Source organism: Ipomoea triloba, chromosome 3, assembly GCF_003576645.1.
Source record: "Ipomoea triloba cultivar NCNSP0323 chromosome 3, ASM357664v1".
NCBI lineage: Eukaryota > Viridiplantae > Streptophyta > Magnoliopsida > Solanales > Convolvulaceae > Ipomoea > Ipomoea triloba.
The window spans coordinates 3,217,564-3,224,841 of record NC_044918.1 but is presented as its reverse complement, the minus strand read 5'-3'; the positions used below and the strand labels follow the sequence as shown (position 1 = coordinate 3,224,841).

At 34.1% G+C, this 7,278-nt stretch overlaps 1 pseudogene; it reads right to left on the bottom strand.

Annotated features, from left to right (window-relative positions):
* Positions 1–2,986: 2,986 nt before the first annotated feature.
* On the bottom strand, positions 2,987–7,278 carry LOC116012208 (annotated as a pseudogene).

Here is a 7,278-nt window from a genome sequence, read left to right as displayed (position 1 = left end):
CATACCGCCCGATGAACTTCAAGATTCAAGTAGTAATACCTCCACCAACGAAAGTTTAAGTCAGACCTCTACTGAGATGAAGGAGATTCGCAACAATATTGCTACTTCATTATGGGATGCTAGATCATAATTTGCTAATAGTTTTATTTTCAAACGTTAAATTTTAATATGTAAACAAACAAATTTAAATTTTATGAAGATGCCCTTTTTAGTCTTTTTACATTTATCAGCTTATCAAAAAGCTAATTTTACCAAACACTTTTAAGCATAACAGCTAGCTTAACAGCTCACCAGTTTCAGCTCCTAACTTATAGCTTTTCAGCATTCAGCTCCTTTTCAGCTTTCAGCTACCTTTTCAGCTAAGTTTGCCAAATATAGCCTTTATAGACCAACTCTAACTAGATATTACATCACTGATTTTCTTTTTCACAAGCCATCTTCCATTTAGATTTTTTTTTTTTTCATTTTACATTTAACAAATACGACTACCATAATTTCATTATTCAAGTTTTTTTTGTCCCAACATGCAATATTTATCTCTCTCTTTAATAAAATCATTCAAATTGAATAATAAAATTAAATATTAGTTATTATTATTAAAAGGTGAAATGACACAAATTTAAATGGATGATCAAACAATTAAATTAAAATTAAGGATGTAATATGATTAATTTTTTTTAAATATAATTAAATATGATAATACTAAAATACTCCGTAGTTGAGGAAATAGAAATTGAACAGTTGAGCGTGAGAAAAGGTTGTAAGACTTGTTTTTGAGTGTTGAGGAAGACTAAGGTGCTTACGATTCTAACATTCTAACAATGAGGGTGACTTCGTGGGCCATTCTTGACCACAGTTATGGCATTATTATAAATTTATTTGTTTCTTTCTAAATTTTCAATATAAAACTTTCTTAATAAGTAGATTATTGGTGTGAGTAACTGTCAGCAGAAAACAAGTCTTATATATAAATTAAAATTTAGTGCCTTCATCACATTTTTCTCCACCCATTGGTCCACTTGTGATTTGTTTTCTTCCTCCTCTTCAACGTGACAAACCCAAGTCAAGAAGTCATCGTGGAAATGCCGTTTCAGGGCTGCTCATCTTAAGAAAGCTTTAACATTGAACCAAATTCTAAGCACTCCATTATATGAAAAACAACTGTTTAATTTTCTTTCTCCCAACCCAAGAAACGACTTTGAATGAGTCATATTACATGTTTTGCATTAAATTTGTGATAGTTCTTACACTATTGTTTTTTGTAAGGGGGTGCATTATTTAGATAACAATGAATTAATTAATTTTTTTTGAAAGGAAATAATCATTAATATTAAGAGATTAAATTTTCAATACAATTTAGAACGGTAGAAAACTAACTAGCAGGATCAGGATGAGAACTTGCAACCTACTGAAGCACAATGAGTCAACGATTGCCTCCACTGAGGCTCAAACCCACTCCCATCATCCATGTGAAAGTGTTAATCGGGATACTAGGTGCCACTTGACCACAAGATCTTTGGCCCAATTGAGCTCTAATTTACAATATGTTATAATCAATCTCTCCAAATCACCTAAATAATACAAAAGGATCAAATAGACACTCAGCTTCCAATTAACATGAAATCATATGAGTTTGATATCAATTGTGCACATAAAAGTACTAAGAATTAGTGCTTATCAGAAACACAAGTAGTAGACAACCATGGAATTACTCGAGCAATCCATCCAGTTTCAGCAAGATACAACAGCGAACGAAAATAAGAAAAAAAAAAAAGTAAACTCAAAATATCCTTTCAGCTATCAACGAGGGTTACTCGTGTTGAGCATATAATATGAAAACATAAATATGCAATATGTCCACGTGTTACTTGGAGTCTCTTAAAAATAGAGAAGTCTGGTTAGAACTGCCGGTTCTAACCGGAACCGCCGGTTCAAGAACCGGAGAAATTAGGTTCCGGTTTTGATTCCGGCTATTTTGGAACCGCGAACCGGCAATTCCGAACCGAACCGTCTTCTAGCCTAATTCTAACTCGTATTCATCACATTTTTTCCACCTATTGGACCACTTTCGTTTACTTCGTCCAATTCTACAAACCCACTACACAAGTCAAGAAGCTTATCCACAAAGAAGTCATCACCAAGCCACAAAAATCGTCTTGTAAACTCTTTTTTTTTTTTTTTTTGCACCAAATTCTACGCACTCCAATATAGTTTGAAACACTTCTGTTATTTTTTTTAAAGACAAATAAAAGATAAAAACGAAATTTAATGAGAAATTCACATAGATCATAATTAATCATATCATAAACGCCAAATGTTGTTATCTTGTGGCCGGAGGTAATGGATTTACAGAAATGCCATTCGATAAGTGTCATACAAACGCTTTTTCCCAGCTCTTATTTAATAGTTTTGCTGGTTACTTGATATCTTATTGAGCTAATTTTGTCATTTATTGAATTACTCATTGTGCTTAGGTGACTTGACAAGAAATCGATATTTTGGAACCAATAATACATTATTTGTTAGAAATTTTAGTTAAAATGACAATTTTTAGTGGCTATTTTATGGTATATATATATATGTGGGTTCACTTTTGATTGGGATCGGGTCAAAGTGAATTCAGATTCTTCATAGTGAGACAAAGAAATTGATATATTGTATGCTCAAAACAGTTAATGAGTGAATGAGAAATTGATTATAAAAAAAGACTAATGAAAATGTGAAAATATTTATGACTGTTTTCTACTAGGATCGATCTTAGGACTTAAGTCTCTTTATTAATGCTCATTGGGATCTTAAGTTGAAAATGACGAAAATACCTTTAGAATTTTTTAGATTTCGACATGTCTTAAACAGATAGGTGACTAACGTGATGAATTTTGACACTAAAATAATAGTCGTAGATGAAAATTGGTACTAAAATAATAGTCGTGGATGAAAATTGGTAAAAATTAAATATGTAGACCAAAATTGTCATTTTACGAATATTCTCGAACCAAAATTGGTATTTGCTCTAAAAAAAATTATAAATAAATAAATACAAAGACATCACAAGCAAGCTAGCTAGCTAGATCAAAATAGGTGTAGCTAGCGCCTGAGAAACGAGAAAATGAAATGGTGGCATGGGTAAGTGTTGAAGTGTTTGTAGGTATCCTCTTATCGAAATCAGTAATAGTGGTAGGCCTGTTTTGGGGTTTTTGAATGATTGAGGCATCAGTACTTGAAAGCATGGCCACCACTTCTGACATGCTTGGCCTTATATTAGAGGGTGATTGGGTGCACACCAATGCTATTTCCAACGTTCTCTTCACTTCATCCACTTCATACTCATTCGGGTCTAAAGTACTATCCACCAGTCCTAGATGTTCATCATTCTCGTACAAATTCCATGCCTGTATGTATTTATTATAAACGATGCATACATACAAAGTCGTCAAGTGGTGAATAATATATCAAGATAAATCAGATTCTGATCTTCATACAAGAAAAGAAATTACCTGTTGAAGGAGATACTTAGTTACAGGCTCAACTTGTAAGTCACTACTCCTTCGCCCACTGATGATCTCCAAGATGACAATGCCAAAACTGTAAATGTCAACTTTCTCTGATAAATGACCATGAATTGCATATTCTGGCGCTGTATATCCTCTGTTGGAACAAGCAATAGTTAAGTGGAAAGAAAACATGGAAAAAAAAAAAGAAAGAAGGTTACGTTGTTAGGCTTACAAAGTCCCTGCAAATTTAGTTGTAAGATGACTCTTATTTTCTAGTAAAAGCCTTGCCAAACCAAAATCAGCTATTTTGGGTTGAAATTCGTCATCCAGTAATATATTGCTAGATTTTATGTCTCTGTGTATGATGCATACATCAAATTGCTCATGCAAATAGGCAAGACCCCTAGCTGTACCCAATATTATATCAACCCTTTGCTTCCAATTCAGTATTCCCCGTTTCTCTCCTGCCAATTCAATCATAGAAAAATGGGATGGAAAAAGTTTTATTTATATAACGTACAATATAATGTTTGATGATGGGTGTACCATATATGTATCGATCAAGGCTGGCATTTGCCATGTATTCATAAACTAGTATGAGCACTTTTCCATTGCCAGAATATCCCAATAGACGAATGAGATTGTGATGATTCACATGTGTAATAAGACTAATTTCAGTATCGAAGTTTGCCTTTGCTCTACTAGAAATTGTTGTCAGTTTTTTTACTGCCACCACATCATATCCCCGCTCTGTAGGTTGCCCTGCAGTTTAGTCATACAAGATCAGTGGTAGCTTTGGTTATATATTAATTCTTTCAATTCTGAATTGAAATTTCATCTTGCCCTCAAGAATTATTACTCACCTTATATACATCACCAAAACCTCCTTTGCCCAGTACATTTTCTTCGCTGAAATCATTTGTAGCAGCTTTCAGGTCTTTATATATGTAGTACTTTGCCCCCAAAATATTGCCTATAGAAAAAGACAGTCCATAAGTTAACACAGACCAACCTAAACAATTTTAACTAAACAGTGATCGAAAAGATGTTTACCTCTTCTCCAAGCGTTTGCCTTCCATGATTGCCGATAGAAAAGGAAAAGGGCTCCTAACACCAAAATGATTCCTACGGTACCGACTACACCCGCAACAATAATAGGTTTCTTCTTTCCCGATGAACTACCTGGAGAAGATGCTACCAGTTAGGTGATATAAGCTTTCCAACATCAAAACTTAGCTTTCATTTCATGTATATTTACAGAGTGAAGGCAGTACGTTCTGTACAGGATTTAGGCAAAAACGAGAAAACTGAGTGCTTAAGAAACAGCAGACAAGAAAGATAAGTGTTTGATTAATCAATTTTTTCTAACTCCATAATGCTAAAATTCATGAGCAACTTTTTCAATTAGCTTCTTGAGAAAAGAAGTTATGCCAAACAGCTATCAGCTAACAACTAATTTACCAAACACTTTTCTACAATCAGCTAATATTATCAACTAGTTATACCCTCTAACCCAATCAGCTAACAGCCATTTACCAAACTGGGTCGTTATATTCTATCTAGTACATACCTCTTCCTAGGAAGTGTGTTATGTCAGTTGTCTGGTTATCAGCAAAAAAAGCAGTGTCTGAATATCTCAAGAAACATCCTGCATCCACAGCTCTTCCATCCGCAGAATTAGCTAAACAACCCTTTATGTTATTGTAAGCTAATGACAAACAATCTTGACAGCTGCTTTGGCTCACGGTTTCAGCACATTGCGCCACCCCATAGGTGGTAGCACCAGGTTCCTCCAGCTTTACTGCAGCGTAAAAGCCATTAATTTTGGGCGTTGCAAGTAGAAGCTCATTTAGTAGTTGTTGTGCTGTGCCATTGAAAATATCTTGGTTGCGGGCGGTTCGGTTACCACAAGCTGGATAGGTTCCTTCTGTAATCTGGTCTGTAATCTGATCGTAGAAGTAACTCTCCTGGTACCTATACATAACAAGGCACAGTACAGAATTGAAGCATGTGTTCCATCTCAACTAAAAACCGAATTGAAGCATACTTCAATAACTTACCTGAGGAAGCAGCCATCAAATATGACAATAGCAAAGGTGGTGACGAAGGTGCAGTTTCGGGTTACTAAGACGGCGGCATCGAAACAGGACACACAGTCCGCAGTAGAGAGGTACTTTCTGCACTGTACCATTGCGTAGACAGCCCGCTGAGTGGAGGTGGCAAAGCGTTTGTTGTCGCTGGATAACTGGTTTCTCAGATCAGACAAGCTGAGATTGAGTTCCCTGATAAATTCCGGCGCATCGGTAACATTGTACTTGCCGCAACTCAGGCTGCCTATTTGGTTTGTTTGTGGGTCGGAGAACGCAGGTTGTGATAGCGATGCCACCAACATCACCACCGCCAATATTACTGCATATACTCTCACTTTCTACTCCATTTTTACTCTATGAGATGCCATCATTTGATTGATTTTAAATAATAATAAAGTGGATCACTGTTTTTATTCACACTTTTATTTACATAATTAAATTTGTATAGGTGGCAGCTAATAGTATCATCTCTTCAAATTTATATTTTTAAGGGTGCTGAAACAAATGATATATATAATCGCCTTTAATTGCGACAGAAACTTATAGTAGTATGGTCCAAATTAATTTATGCATCAACACATCGTTCTTCACATTCACACTAATGATGAATTTAGTGCATAAAGTTTATGATCTCAATTTGTCTATTTCAGTAATAAGCCAATTTTTATATTCTTAGTTTCTTACCATTAAATATAACACTTACAAAATGATACTGAACCAGATAATCAAATCTTGAACAAAATCAATAGTCAATGAATCATTTATGATCAAATTAAAAATAAAAAATAAAAAATTAATAAATATCAATTGTTAAGAGATATTATCTTATATTAACTCTTATTCAAACAATCAAAAGTGTTGTGTCAATTATAACTATAAAACACTTTATAGGCCAACTCTAACTAGATATTACATCACTGATTTTGTATTATTACATCACTGATTTTCATTTATTTTTCACAAGTCATCTTCCATTAAGATTTTATTTTTCATTTTACATTTAACAGATGACTAACATATAATTTCATTATTCAAGTTTTTTTGTCCCAACATGTAATATTTCTCTCTCTCTTTAATAAAATATTTTAATTGAGTAATGAAATTAAATACTCCGTATTAGTTATTATTATTAAAAGGTGAAATGACACAAATTTAAATGGATGATCAATCATGATAATTAAATTAAAATATGATAATACTAAATTAAAATATGATAATACTAAAATACTCCGTGGTCCAGGAATTAGAAATTGAACAGTTGAGCGTGAGAAAAGGTCGTAGACTTGTAGTTGAGTGTTGACAAAGGAGTCCCCTTACTTTGAGAGGTAGTCCCGATTCGATCCCTGGTCTTTGCTCCCAAATTTTACCTCTGTAAGCAGTAGAGCTGTTAATACGGACTTATAAGTAAGTGTTTTTTTATGAAAAGAGAAAAACCACAATTATTATTAGAGAGTGAATTTAGTAAATTCCGCTATTATATAATAGCTCGTAATTAAGACATCAGGGCCGGCCCTGAGGGGGTTCAGGGTGGGCACCCGCCCAGGGCCCATCTCTATAGGGGGCCCATAGGCCATAAGATATACGATATAATATATATTACATATTATATATTAAAAAAATAGGGTTAATTGTTTTTGAAAGTCGAGAACTGAACTTACAAAGATTGAAAGAGACGTACGTTGTTGCACACCCAT